The 15,460-nt window shown below is 41.8% G+C and overlaps 1 protein-coding gene and 1 long non-coding RNA gene across 3 annotated transcripts in view; one reads left to right on the top strand and one right to left on the bottom strand.

The window, feature by feature from the left end:
• Window positions 1-1,055: 1,055 nt before the first annotated feature.
• Window positions 1,056-15,460, top strand: part of ZNF366 (zinc finger protein 366) — a 32,937-nt gene continuing 18,532 nt past the window's right edge. The window contains exon 1 of one of the 2 annotated variants that reach the window (XM_083403949.1): window positions 1,056-1,214. The gene's annotated coding sequence lies outside the window, so the exon portion shown is untranslated. Of the gene's footprint in view, window positions 1,215-8,702; window positions 8,771-15,460 lie in introns of those variants that run through there. The other variant, XM_083403950.1, reaches the window with a different exon arrangement.
• LOC310660120 lies at window positions 6,637-8,514 on the bottom strand. Its single transcript, XR_014503212.1, has 2 exons — window positions 8,218-8,514; window positions 6,637-7,149 (listed from the first exon to the last, which is right to left on the bottom strand). It is a non-coding gene; the product is annotated as an uncharacterized lncRNA (long non-coding RNA).

The raw sequence follows: 15,460 nt of genomic DNA, 5'->3' as shown, positions 1-15,460 counted from the left end.
GTACGAATTCCTATGCCCCACAAATAACCCATAGGTGCATTCTAAATAAAAAGACACATTCTACTCATGTAAAAACACACTGATTCCTGGACCGTCCGTGGGATGGATTGAGAAGGCGATTGGGCTGCATCTCGCCCCCGAGCCATAGGTTGCCTATACCTGTCCTAGAGCAATATATACACCAGGAGGCTTAGTTTGGCTACTCCTGTGGCAGCAACTGATTCAGGCTCAAAACAGAAGGGAATGATCCGCCACACATGCTATGAGAGGTGCCACAAATAATTCCTATCTTTGCTCAAGCCACGTTCATGTGTCAGAAGAACTCCTGTAGTAACCATCCCTCAACACAGGGGCAACAGATCTGCCCCTCCTGGCAAGAGCACAATGATCACTATTGCAATAAATGATCTTTTGGGATAGTGCTTGTGGCAAGCAGCAATTTTCTCTCATTCATATATATATATATATATATATATATGACTTTCTTACTGAATAAACATGCTTATGATTACACTTCAGATTTATATTATCGCCTCATCAAAAGCACACAAAAAGCCTGAACCCATTTTCTTTCTTTATGTACATTTATTCTTTAACAAACGTTCTATTGAGGCTATTAGTTTTATTTGTGTACACCGAGATCTTTCCCCCGTCTTTGAATTGCCTTGTATATTTTCCCTGCCTGTATTCTTCTGGCTAGGGCTGTTAAAATGCTTCTGGATATGGGCATCTTACTCCCCAAAGGCAAGGCTCTACGTTTTGGAACATTGTGTTTGTTTTGATCGCATTCCACCCATCGAGTTATAAATTACACCCTACGAAAATCCATCATAAAGATATAATACTTGAGGAATTTCTTTTGGTTTTAGTGATATTTATTTTTCCAACCATTTTGTTTGAGAGAAAATGAGATGGCTATCTGCCGTTTCCTTATTTTTTTTGCAGGAAAGCTAAAGGGCTGTTGACTTCCTCTCCCCTCCCTTCCTTCCTTCTTTCTGAAGGTACAGAACTCATCTGAGAGAAGAAAATGAAAAAAAACAAAACCAACAACCCCAGAACGAAGTGATTGTTCCTGTTCTCTTTCTTAAGTCATTTGAAACACTGTCCCTCCTTATTTTCTAAATCAACCACAGTTCCCTACTCAAGAAGCGACAGAGGCTGCCAATTAGGAAGCAGGTACAGAACTTGGGCCACCAGAGCAGTGTCAGCAGCTGGTAAGTTAAACTTCCCAATGTACTGAAGGTAGCAATGTGAAACTTTAATAAATTCAGGAGATATCACATGAAAATGCTGCTTTGGGCTGGACTACGCTCCAGTTTTCCATTTACTGAAGCAAGGGATCAGAGATCTAAGAGACAGGAAGATGGATAATTTCAGCAGAAAGGGAACTGTTAAAAGTTTCTCGGTGTATTTTAACATAGCCAGATTCTCTTATTTTAAAGGTTTATTCCTATCTCCCAGCCACATAAAACAAAATGAGCATCTTGACTACAGAATGTTATGACCAGAGATGAAAGGATCTGTCAATTTCAGTTCTTCTCTTCAAGTTTCTCAGTTTCCCTCTCTTAAATTCAGTTTTCTACATTTGCAGCAAGTTGTGACTTTTTTAAATAAAAAAAGAATTCTCATGAAAATTCATCTGCATTTTAGTGTGAATTTCTCCTACTAGACATATTTTTATATGCAGTTTTTACTATTACATACTTCTTTTTTTACAACATTTTTCTAATATAATGTATTTTTACATGCTATTTTCACTAAGAGCTTTCATTTTTGTGCACACTCTTCCCTAATGCGTGCGTTTATGTAAACACCAGCTGGTTGGAGAACGGCATCAGAACGTTCTGTTAATTGCGAATTTTGAAGGATAGCTGTGCTTTGGTTCACATAATTTTTTTTAAAGTGTGGATTTGATACATTGGGCTTTAAATGGAAACTTAATTGAATTCCTCCTCTGTCACTAGTTACATCTGCATTCTTTATAAGGGATTGCTTGCCCCCATAGCAGCACCAGTGTCCTTTAGTACTGCAAACATCTGTTCTAGAAAAATCTAAATCATATAACTGTTTCACTGCTCTGAAACCACAAGTTGTTGTTCTTGTTGTTCTTGCTTTTTTGTGCCCCAAATAGTGGGAAAGTAGAAAAGTTTTGGAGGCATGGAATTTAATTCCCTAGTTCCTTTTGGGAGTCTTGTAGTAGGTAGCTGTTACACAGGCTCAGGAACTGGCTTGTTATATTTTGGTTATAGTAGAAACCTAACCATGAGTCAAGTGTGCACAGTATATGTGTGCATTGTGAATATATCTGGAATGAGCAGGGGTAGGGTTGCCTTGCCTAGAATTGTAGTATGCCTTGATTCACCTGCTCACAACATCTGGGGCATTATTATTATTATTATTATTATTATTATTATTATTATTATTAATTTATTTATACCCCGCCCATCTGGCTGGGTTTCCCCAGCCACTCTGGGTTGCTTTCAACGGAGCATTAAAAACAGAATAAAACTTCAAACATTAAAAACTTTCCTAAACAGGGCTGCCTTCAGATGTCTCCTAAAAGTCAGGTAGTTGTTTATTTCTTTGACATCTGATGGGAGCGCATCGGCTTTTTTCTTGTGGCTGACGTGTGAAGAACTGAATGGTCTTTTGATCCCTACTACTTCTGTGATAAAGCAGAGGATATAATATGGGAACACTATTTCACATTTCACATGTTAATTCTTCACATCTCATGTGTCTTCACTCTTGAGAGTGTACCATACCAGTGAACCTGCTGAACTGCATCGTAAGCAGGGATTTCTGGAACTCTGTTATGTACAAAAACAATTGCAAGCGGTTGTGTTTGTCTTTAAAAAAAGGCAATATCTTGATCCATGGTAATATTTCTCTCAAGGAAATTAGAGTTTTAAGGCTGCATTCCATTAGCCTAGCAGTAAACCCTATTCAACTCAACAGGACTCAATCCTATAATGTATAGGATTGCATTATAAAGGCTTCAAGTCGTGATTTTGTAGGCTCAGTCATTAATTGTGCCATACCAGGATCTTGTTAGAGGTATTTTTCAGCTACCGATTACATGGTAAGAAGCTTAGGTGCAGTAAAAATGTGACTTAATAGAGAAGGCTGAATTTATGGGAGATGATGCAATGAAGGTGTTTAAAATATGAGTATGAATTGTTCATATGATACACAAAGTCCAGGTAAGGGGCCTGTTGTAGGGTAGAGCTGTGTTTTCATTACGGCTGTAATCCTATATACACTTAGTGTGGAGTGCACCCCACTGAACTCAGCAGCACACTTACAAATAAACATGCATAGGGTGGTGCTATATGTTTGGTGAAGATTTGCCCCAGAGATCTAGCACTGAGTCTTTTCTTAATGGAAGAATGTGATGTTGTTCAAAGCTAACCAGACTATGATGATGAATACAGCTATCCTCAACCCAGTGTTTTCCAGATGTTTCCAGCTATGCCTTCCACCAGATTCAGCTAGCACAGTCGTGCTGACTGGGACTGATGGGAGTTGTGGTCCAAAACACATTACCTGATATATTAGATAACAACAGCATTAGATATTACCAAAATAGCTATACTGCTAAAGGGAGACTCACTCCTCTGCACTGATTTGTATGGGAAGTTCAGCAGCCCTTAAAGTTCCACCATTTTGCAGTCTTAGATCAATGCCTTTTTATTTGACTTGGGGCTCTTTTGTGTCTCCATTTTTTGAGGCAGTTGGGTCATGAAATTGTAAGCCTCCTTGAATGCTTCAAAAAGTGGGAAAATCTCTCGGGGGGCTTAGCTCCAATGCTGTGACTCACAAGCCCATCACTGCTTTTGTGTCAATAGTTAGTGCAACATTGGAATACTATAGAAAACTTCCATATAATGAATCAAACCCTTGGTCTGCCTAACTTCAGTGATGTCTACACTCACTGGTAGTAGCCCTTCAGAGTTTCAGAAGAGGGCCTTTCTCAGCCCTACCTGGAGTTGTCAGAGGCTGAACCCCTAGAACCTTCTGCATGGAAAGTAGATTGTCTACCACTGTGCTACAGCCCTTCATCCCCAAAGTGGAAACCATTTCCCAAAGGGAGCAGCTGTTTGCTGGCCTGTTGTGGCATGGCAGTGCCACAAAAGGCCATGGTTAGTGTGGTCTGTCAAGCACAAGGCAGTGGTGGTAAGGGAGCAGAGGCCCATCCTCTCCCCTTGCAGAGAATTCTGTGAATTTGTTTTCCTCATAGCGAACACCTCAAAGCAAACAGCTTAAGAACATAATAATGTCCAGATCAAAGGCCTGTCTAGTCCAGCGTTTTGTGGCCAACCAGATGCTTATGGGAATCCCACAATCAGGACCTGAACACAATAGCACTCTCATGTTTGTGACTGGTATTTAGAAGCATACCACATAATGGCATAATAGTTTTCTGGCTAAGAATTTCCATGTCAGTGCCTTTCCTCGTGAAGAATTGGGTCAGTGTTGCGCTGAAGTAGAGCAAGTAATTACCTCTGCCTTGTAGTTAAGGTTTATGGTATAAACCAGGAAAGGGAAACAAATCATAGAATCATAGAATTGTAGAGTTGGAAAGGACCCCAAGTATTATCTAGATTCTAGAACAATCCCCTTGAGATGTTGGTGGACTCCAGTTCCCATCAGCCCCAGCCTGAATGGCCTCTGGTAAGGGAGATTGGGAGGAGCTGTGGCAAGGGATGGGACCTACATCTGAAGGGCTACAGGTTCCCCATTTCTGGTATAAATGATTCCATGCTGGATCAGATCAAAGGTCCATATAGTCTGTTTCTCACTGCAGCCAAGCAGACAGGATTGGGGTGTGTGTGTGTGTGTGTGTGTGTGTTTGCAGATAGGGTATTTTTTATTGGGGGGGAGGGATCAGTGATCCACATAAGTCCAAGTGTTTTTGTAGTGTCATATGGCATTGTCAGGGGAAATGCCAGTCCCCATTTAATTTTTATTTAACAGAAGCTGTACACCACTTAATCATAAACAATGCAAGTGATTTACATAAAATATAAAATATACATTAAAACTATTGATAAAAAGCTGGAAGTTAAGAACAGGTTGACCTAATGAAAAATTTCAAAATTCAGACATACCCTTTCTGGGGAAATCCTGATAATTAAAAAACACACAAACAAAATGAAATACTCTGTTGCTAGTGACCTGTTTACAGTATGAAAGCCCCATCTGGAAACACCCTGAGAGTCACAGAACCAGTGTCAAAGAAATGCAGGTTTCATGCTAGATCTTTGGTTTACCTTCTGAGTAATCCGCTGGCATTTAACAGCCCCCCCCCCCCCCGTGAATTCATTTTAAAGGTTCATAAGACTACTTGGTTGGTTGGTTAATGGGCTTATTTGTTCCTTCTAGTAAAAAAGAAGGAAAAGTGAGAGGGAGAAGAAGAACAACAACATATTGCATATCATTGCTTAGGTATGGATACTGGAAGATATATATATATAAGTATATTAAGAGTTTTCCAAAATGTGTAGCCCCATTACTTTAGAGGTTATACTGGTGTTGTGTTTTATGAGACAATGTGTTCTTGCTGGTATTGTTATATTGCATTTAATATTCAAAATGTTTAATATTTTAAAAATATTTTTATATCAAATGATTTATTAAATATTTCACGTTAGCTTGTAGATTCTTGCAGAGATTGTGAATATTTCATTCCGGGGGGGGGGGGGGAATCTTCTGAAACTGGAGTGGAAGATTTAGTGCCAAATAAAATCAGAGTAGCTGTTGTTTGAGAGGAAACAGCCATGTAGATGTCCGTGCAGAATATGGACAATTTCTAGGCAGATCGTTCATTTCCTGATTTAAAACATTTACACCCCAACACTGCACCTGTAAGGACCCAACAATATAAAACAAGGGATTAAAGTAAAAAGAAATCAACAATAAAATGATAAGCATTAAAAAGAGCAAGCAATAAAAGTAGAAAACCTAAAACGATGCTGAATAGCAAAAAGGGACAGAAACGTTGCACAGTCAGCCTGGAAAGCTTTCTAAAGATCTGTTGTCTCAACTTGTTGCTTAATTCATAGCAGTTTTCAAATGGATTTAGTGTTTGAAAGGTTCAGGGACTGCCTAATGCTTTATATACTTGCTTGATCACTCAGGTCTTGCGGGGAGTCCCTGTTAGTGATGCGGGTGGCGCTGTGGTCTAAACCACAGAGCCTAGGGCTTGCCAATCAGAAGGTCGGCAGTTCAAATCCTTGTGATGGGGTGAGCTCCCATTGCTCGGTCCCTGCTCCTGCCAACCTAGCAGTTTGAAAGCACGTCAAAGTGCAAGTAGATAAATAGGTACCGCTCTGGTGGGAAGGTAAACGGCGTTTCCATGCGCTGCTCTGGTTTGCCAGAAGCGGCTTTGTCATGCTGGCCACATGACCCGGAAGCTGTACGCCAGCTCCCTCGGCCAATAAAGTGAGATGAGCGCCGCAACCCCAGAGTCGGTCACGACTGGACCTAACGGTCAGGGGTCCCTTTACCTTTACCTTTAGGCTCAGATGCTCATATCCAACAGGAGCTGTGCATTCAATATTGTGAGTCCATTTTTTAAAAAATTAGTTTAATTAGAGATTTTCCTGTGTCATAAAACAAGCAAACAGGGGAAAGTACATATAGCACATTCATTTTTTATTTATAGAGTCTTTTTCACAGCTGGTTTACATTTTATATGAGACACTATCATTCTAGATTGCATTCAGTTTGGGGGGAGAGAAGGAGGGTCAGAGATGAGAGGGTAATGTTCTTTTGTTCTATAGCATAGCGTTTTGTGAATATTGTGTCAGCATCCTTTACGTTCCATCTTGCCCTTTGAGATGAACCACAAACACCTTTGTGTGACTAAATTGTTGCTAGAAGCAGCCAAAAATCCCTGGCCCATGCACACTTGGTCTGGCATGGTGAACGCTTCCTAAATTGTACTGCTCTATGTGATTGTTTCGGATGGACGTGATTGCTGCCTTGCTGAAGTCATCCTGAGTCTTTCTTACTTGTGTCCTTCAACAACCCTTAAAAGGGTTGTCACATCTTCAGTTCCACTTTAGTAATGTGGATGGGAACTGAATGAAGATAGGAAGTGGTTCTTGTTGGGAAAATGCCTCATTCTGTAGTCCAAATCAGCACCTGAAGGTAATTTCCAATAGAGAAGTGAGATGTCAGCCAGCCTTTCCTTGTGCATATCTCTGTGTGTGTACTTTGCTGCTATTTCCAACTCATTCAAAGTCATGGGCAACTTGAGCAGCTTTCTACTGGCTTCCAGTTCCAACACCATTAATCAAAACAGTAAAGGAAATGCAAACTTTAAAGCAGTGCTCCTTTGGTGCCACCCTGAGCTCGTTTGGGTAGAACAGAGGGGTTAGAAATGTAACAAACAAACAAACAAACATAAAAACTGCTATGTGAGCAGCTCACCACAGCACTGCTTCTTTTGCTGCTGTTCCACTGTCTGGACTGGGATGAGTCACCAACTGGGAACCAAAAGCCCAAAGAACAAGTTGAGAACAAAGCCAGGAGGCAGGACTGAGGGACAAGCCCAAAGGCCAAGCAAGGATATAGGAACATATAGGGAAGCGATGGTGGGAATTGTAGTACAACATTTGGACTCAAAGTTGAAGAACACTGAACTAGACAATGGCATAACTTGTGTGGTATCCTTCAGATGTTGTTGAATTCCAACTCCCATTAACCCTTGGCTGTGTTGGCTGGGCATAATGAGAGTTGTCATTCAACATCTGGAGGTCAGCACATTTAAGTCCCACCCTCTGGATATCCTAAACTCATTTACCTGAGAGTAAGCCTTGCTAAACACAGAAGGGCTTACTTCTGAGCAACGTAAAAAAACTTGTACTGATTGTGTTCCGTATGATTCAATATTGTGTTCAATATTATGTACTCCCATATAGATTTTTGGGAGGGGGCATTGAGTGACTGAGAAAGTTGTGGACCCTGTAGATTTATTCCTCCTTTAAATCCACTCCAACACATTCCTGATCCACCCTCAACACAGCGTCATGTGTTGGTCTCCCAAAGGAGCGCACAAGGCAGGGCAAGTTAGTTGTTTCAGCACTAAGGAGAGCTCCTAGTGAGAAACTTGTTCCAACAAGTGAACTTAAGTCTTTTGAGCGTCTGCCTCCAGTCCACCTCTGTTCCCTTTTAGAGGTCTAGAGTTTCTTTAAGAGCCAGCCCTCTGACCAGAAGGTAGGCAGTTCTCCTAAGCTCCATGTTCTGCAACACGGTGTGCTTTTTGTGCTGTTGGACTGGTGAGGTACTGTGAGAGGCACAGGCGAAGACACCCTGAAGGTCCTAGCTCTAATTCTGAAGGCCCTGGTGCTTTGGGATGTGGCTCAGTGGGCTCCTTCCTGCCAGTTTCTGGTTCAGTGGTCCCATAAGTTTTAGGCTTGGGGCCAGAAACATGGTCTGCCTCCTTAGTGGGTGACCCTGTAGACTCTCTCAGTATCCTGGTCACTGCTTGATTCTGGGGTCATGACACATTCTGCCCCTTTGTCTTTAGCGGTGTTGGAACTCTGACATCCGTAAGGTCAAGGCTGCGGAGGTTTCCATGGTGGTAGGAAGTAGTCTTGGATATCCCTTTCTGATGTCAGACCATCCTCAGAGAGGGAGACCTAAAACACCCAATGGATGAAAGGAGGAAGAAGTGCTGACCAGAGAAAAATGGCAGAGTAAACTGATGGAGTATGCAGAGATGGCGAGACTGACGGGAAAGATTAGAAACCAGGAAGATCAAGTATTTCTAAAAGACGAATAAATTTTTAACATATTTTAAATACCACTGTAAACAGTTAAAATCATTGGCAGGGATACAATGACACTTGTAATATGAAATGAACTATGGTAACTATGGAAATATAACAGATAGATAATGGTAAAAGATGCAGAATATATACATATATATAACCCATGGAGGGAGAGAGGGAGGTCCGAAGGTTTGAAATAACCTTTTATTTTAATGTTTTGAAATGGTTAAAGTTAAAATGTATAAAATTATGTAAAAAGAATAAAACATTATAAAAAAGAAAAGAAATGAAACACCCAAAGGCCCCTGGGATACCCTTTCAAGGGTCATAGGATTTGCAGCCTTAGCAAATTTTATATTGATATCATTGATTTCACCAATACAAAAGACAACATTTGAATGTCAAATGCTGGTTTCAAACTTCAAATGGTTGCATTTTTACACCAACATTTGGACACTCAGCAACTTATGAAATATAAAACCTTTCAGTCCAGCTCTGCTATAGACCCGAATAGACCAGTTCTTATTATAATTGACCTGTTTTGCGGGCATCATGTGAACATCAGACTGTAAGACCATTGATAACTAAATTGCTAACTAATTGTTATTTTAAGGTTGAAATTATTAGTTTGATATTAACTGAGAGCTTTGTTTTAAACTGAAAAGTGGGCTGCAAATACCTTAAATAAGAAATTATGAAATTGAAATTGAAAAGTGTCTAATCTCCAAACTTTTAAACCGGGAATACTCATGATTTTAAAAGGTGAAATACTCCAATTGACTATAATTGCAGGCTTAAAGCCAAGTCCACCCACTTAAGTGCTTTGTGAATTACAATTCTTTGGGACAGAATATGCATCCCTAAATACATAGTCAGCATCTTTTATGAAGGATGTCCCAGATGTGATGTGCGGATATCCTTGACACCTATATTTAAAAATTGATTTCTGTAATGTTCCTGTATGCAGACTTTATTTCTGGAAGAACTTGATGTGCTTGATCTTGTGTCACTCAGATAGCTTTTCCTAATGTGATAACAACTCCTAAGGCATTTGGTGAAAATATTTGAGATGAGCTATAAAATTATTCTGATTAGGCTGTGCTTCCCTTTGCTTCATGGGAAAGATATGCTAAAGTTGCCGTCGCCTCTGCACTTGGTTCAGGGGGGCTTAAAATCTCCATGGAAATGTCAGCAATAGAAGGATAGAGAGAACAGAGGCAGGAGGGGGTTGAGTCACAGCTTCAGAATTAATTCCCTGTAGGCTGAATATGTGAATGGCAGATGTGTTATACTCCAAGTGGCATTTTACATATGACCAGAATGGCAACAAACAGAGGAGAGATTCTCAACCTGTGTGGCAAAGACTAAGAAACAAATGAGATCAACAGGAACTCCTGTTCTTCAAATGGCAATGGGGCAGAAGAGGGGTGGAGGAGAAATTCAATTCAGGTCGCATTAAACTCGAACTTTTCTAATTTTCATTTCCCAAAACAATATGCAAACTGAAACACAGTGTTTGGGACTTTTTACTTTAGAGGGAAGGCGAGTAAGATTATAAAATTGTGCGTGGCATAGGGAACATGGACACAGAAAATGCATCTCTCACAACACTAGACCTCATGAACTTCCGATGAAGCTGAATGTTGGGTCAGATTCGGGACAGATAAAAGAAAGTACTTCTTTATGCAGTGTACAGTGGTACCTCGGGTTACATACGCTTCAGGTTACATATGCTTCAGGTTACAGACTCCGCTCAGAAATAGTGCTTCAGGTTAAGAACTTTGCTTCAGGATAAGAACAGAAATCGGACTCCGGCGGCGTGGCAGCAGCAGGAGGCCCCATTAGCTAAAGTGGTGCTTCAGGTTAAGAACAGTTTCAGGTTAAGAATGGACCTCCGGAATGAATTAAGTGCTTAACCTGAGGTACCACTGTATAGTTAAACTATTGCTCCCACAGGAGGCAATGATGGCCCCCAACTTGGATGGCTTTAAAAAAGGGTTGCTGGAAACCACAAGAGAAGAGTGTGCTTTGTGCTCGGCCCCCACTTGTAGATTTCCCTCAAACACCTGGCTGGCCACTGGGACAAAAGGGCCTCGTCCAGCAGGACTCTTCTGATAATGTTCTTGCAGTTCAAAATTCACACTTCTCTGAATTTTGCAATGCCTTTTTCCAGCCAAGCAACATGCACAAACAGACATGATTGTGCACAGAAACACACAGTGAAAAATGGCACGATTAAGGAAACACACACAGTAAGGGAAACTGCTTTTCCATGTATACGCAGACAAAATTGCATACCGAAATGTGTATATTAGGCAAAATTGCGCTCAGAAATGTATATTAGAAATTCACGCTAAAATGCTGATTAATTTTCACGAGGACTTAACAACAACAAAAACCACCCACTGATGTGAAAATCTGGAGAGTCAAAATAGGAAAGGGGAACAGGAGCTAATGTGACCGTATAAATTGTTAATTCAAATGTATACCAGACTGCTAACCACAACACAAAAGTCTCAAGGAACGCTGGCCAGATGTTCTCGCATTTCTCCTCTTTGTGGTCACGCTGATACTTTGCCAGCTCAGGGAAGGACAGGGAGTGCAAAGCATTAATCCGTTGTTGTATGGGAGGCAATGACTTCTGCTTCCAGTGTTCAAGCACTATGCATTTTGGCTGACCCTAAAGCACTCATTACCTAGTTCATGACCCAGCAGTGCATTTCAATTTATTTGCAGAACTTGATAAGTAGTCATGCAAACTTGCTTTAAATATTACTACTAATAATAATAACAATGCAACGCAGATTTACAACATCCCTTGCCTTTATTTCACTGCTCTCCCCCTGCCATGTTGTGATTTTGAATTAAAAGCAGTTTGTAAATAGCAATAAATAAACAGTTAACACCAATCAGTTCCAATCAAATACGCAGATGACTTCAGGAGTGGGGAACCTACAGCCCTCCATATGGGTTACTTATTTCATTTTAAAAAATGTTTATATCTATTGTGTGCTTTTAGTTGTATGTGTTATAATTTATGCTTTGAGCCATCTTGGGTCCTGCACTGGGGAAAAGGCGGGACAAAAATAAAATAAATAAATAAGTTGTTAGACTCCAACTCCCATCAGCCACAGCCAGAAACGCCAATGATCTGGGGTGATGGGGCTTGTAGTCCAGCAATGTCTGGCAGGCTGCAGATTAACCACCCCTAGATTAATTGGACTGCTGATCTGTGGCTATACAAAAGACACTTAGGGCCAAATTTGGTATTGCCAAAGACTTCTTTGTCTTTTTGGAGGGCTTCCCCCCTCCCCAAAAAATTATATATGCCCCTGATTTGGACTGATTATACCTTTGCCTCCCATGCTGATTTTCTACTACAGATTACACATCCCCCAAACTGCTCTTACAATGAAAGAGAAAACAAACAGGTTCAGTGGTACCTCGGGTTACATATGCTTCAGGTTACATACGCTTCAGGTTACAGACTCTGCTAACCCAGAAATAGTACCTCGGGTTAAGAACTTTGCTTCAGGATGAGAACAGAAATCGTGCAGCAGCAGCGTGGCGTCAGTAGGAGGCCCCATTAGCTAAAGTGGTACCTCAGGTTAAGAACGGACCTCCGGAATGAATTAAGTACTTAACCCGAGGTACCACTGTATTAATATGGGAATCTGTGTCTTTTAAACTCTGAAATTAACGGCTGTTTCATGGGAGCCATTTACATACACCAAGGAACTGATGTGGGGCTAAAGGCAACCCCCCCCCTCTTTTTGCACTGTACCACTGACCCCCATCACTTTGCCCTTCTGCAACAAATCTCAGAACTCCTCTTTCCTTTCTAGTTTGGCCCTCAGTAGCCATTTCACTTTGTCAGAGACTTGCTTTGCCTGTGACATCTTTTTTCAGTGCGCTGTGGGAGTGTTGCTATCTTGAGAATAGGCCAGAGCACATGCTTGGCATGCAGAAAATACCACGTTCATTCTTTGGCCTTTCCAGTTAAAGGAAGGAGCGCTGAGAAGGACTCAGGGGAGTTGCTGTCACCAGAGATAGGATTGGGCAAAATGATGACCCTGTTCTGTACAAGGCTGCCTCATCTGTGGATGCCATCAGAGGCAAATCGTCTTTTCTTGTAATTTTATATCTCTGTAGGAAAGGATTGTTTCTCCTCCCGCAAGTTTGGCACTTCCCTCTGTGGGAAATAACAGCCTACAATTTAAAGATCCTGGGTTATCTGCACACCTCCCACACACAGAGAGTTCAGCTACTTTTTCATCTAATCATCTGTACCATGAAAGTAGAGCCGACTCTCTAACTTTGTTCAGTTCTATAACAGATGTTGGTGCTGGTTTAAAGTTGCTCATGTACAGCAAAGTGAAAGCAAACTCCCATCCATGCACAACACCATTCCAAAGGGCGATGGCCATTTGATGAGATAACAAGAACCTAAGACAAACCTGCTGGATCAGCCCGATGGCCCATCTAGTCTAGCATCCTGTTCTCACAGTGGCCAGCCAGCTGCTGTTGGGAAGCCTGCAAGCAGGACATTATAGCAAGAGCACTCTCCTTTCCTGTGGTTAATGGCAACTGGTATTCAGAGCCATAATGCCACTGACAGTGGACAAGGAACAGAGAAATCCTGGCTAGAAGCCACCGATAGCCTTGTCCTCTATGAATTGGTCCAATGCTCTTTTCAAGCCACCCAGGCTGGTGGCAATCGCTGCAGGTACTGGCTCCCGGTGGAGTACAGGGTCAGGTTTAAGGTGCTGGTTTTGACCTTTAAAGCCCTATGCGGCCTAGGATCCACGTACCTACGGGACCGCCTCTTCTGGTATGCCCCGCGGAGGACCTTAAGGTCCACAAATAACAACACTTTGGAGGTCCTGAGCCTCAAGGAGGTTAGATTGGTTTCAACTAAGGCCAGGGCCTTTTCAGCATTGGCCCTGACGTGGTGGAACGCTCTGTCACAAGAGACTAGGGCCCTGCAGGACTTGACATCTTTCCGCAGGGCCTGCAAGACAGAGCTGTTCCACCTGGCCTTTGGTTTGGACTTGGTCTGACCCTTATGTTTCCCTCCCCTAATGGTCTTGATTTATCAGCTACTTTAAAATAAGGCTGCATTTTAAATTGCATTTTAACTTGAATTTTAAATTGGTTTCCCCCCCTTTCCCCCTATTATGTTTTTACTGTGATTTTATTGGTATTAGCCTGGCTCTGGCTGGGGAGGGCAGGGTATAAATAAAATTTATTATTATTATTATTGATCTACTACCAAGGGGTTATGTGCACAACCTGGATGCACTGGGGCTAGAAATGAGGAGAAATTCAGTTCACATTGCAATACAGGGTCTGCAAGCCTTGACCAGGGCTGAGGCTGGGGTTGACAAAATGGAGGTCCTTGCCATCAGAGGTCTGACATCTTCTTAAAACTGTATTGTTCAGATAAGTTCCCCCTCCCACCAAACCCCCCGTGATTCTTTGACAAGCAGTTCCTACAGATGAATTTTATGTTTTTATTATCTTTGTTGCAATGCTGTGCTTTTCATCTGCATACCGCCTTGGGATATTTGGTATGAAAGCACACTTTATCAATATTTTAATAAGTAAATGACGCAAACTTACCTTGTCCGCTCTCCCTGGAACAACACCCGAACCAAAGTACTGCCGCTATCCTTCAAAGGAGTAGCTGGTAGAGAGGTGGTGCTCAGCTGCCCCCCAACCCCGGGCACTGATGTAATTGAGACTATGCCACCAAGGAGAGGGAAAGGGGTGAAGCAATGGGGAAGTTTTCATGGTGTGAATGAATCTGTGGAACCAGCCTGGTGCTCCCACCAAAGCATCTCTGGTAACCTCCCTACCTTGCCCTTCTCCCTCAGAGTAAGACACAGCAACGCCGGTACTGGGAGGTCAGGAAAGCGCTGCTGCCCTCGTCGCTGGCTACCTCTGTACAAAAATGCATATTTGGGGAGGGGGCAGCAGGGGAAGACCGCAAAGAAATAGCCTGCCAAAATGTCTGTTTTGGGTAAAATTGCATACAAAGATGTGAGCCTTGGGAAAAAAGTGCACTAAAATGCTGCAAATTTATGTGGAAATGTGGAGAGCTAAAACTAAATGTGGAAAAACAACCAGAGAGAAACCAAAACTGACCTATTAATCTGTCCCTAATTGGCACCTAGAGGTTTTCATGTAGGATTAGAAGTCTATACCAAGGTCCTTACAGAGACGCTGATTTAATCAGGTGGAAGTCTAATTTCCGCAGGTGCAATTTGTTCATTTTACGTTTTGCTTGGTCTCCACTTCCAAGTTTATTTTAATCTGAAAGAGTATATTTCTCTGTGGTTCCCAGGATTCTGCTCAGTGACCTTATGATATTGGCATGTTGCCAAATATAACCTCACAGTGACGTTCCGGTCTCTCTAGGGCAGCCGGGTGGTTCTAACCATTCTGCAGCTCTGGGGATTTAGAACCTCGACATAGCATGGTGGCTTTGAAAGACTAAAGCAATGGGAATGAATAAAAATAAGACTTCAGATGCTTTTTATAGAAACAATGTATTGGGCATGCCGCTGATGTCATATAGGTGCTCATTTTGTCCTGTGTAAAATATAGAAGGGCATTGTTGGCAAATGATGACATTGGCAATTAAGCAGCTGAAAGAACCCTCTGATGTGAATGGCTTT

This window comes from Podarcis tiliguerta (assembly GCF_965153285.1).
Source record: "Podarcis tiliguerta genome assembly, chromosome: 11".
In the NCBI taxonomy this organism is placed as follows: Eukaryota; Metazoa; Chordata; class Lepidosauria; order Squamata; family Lacertidae; genus Podarcis; species Podarcis tiliguerta.
This window is presented reverse-complemented; position numbering and strand designations above follow the sequence as displayed.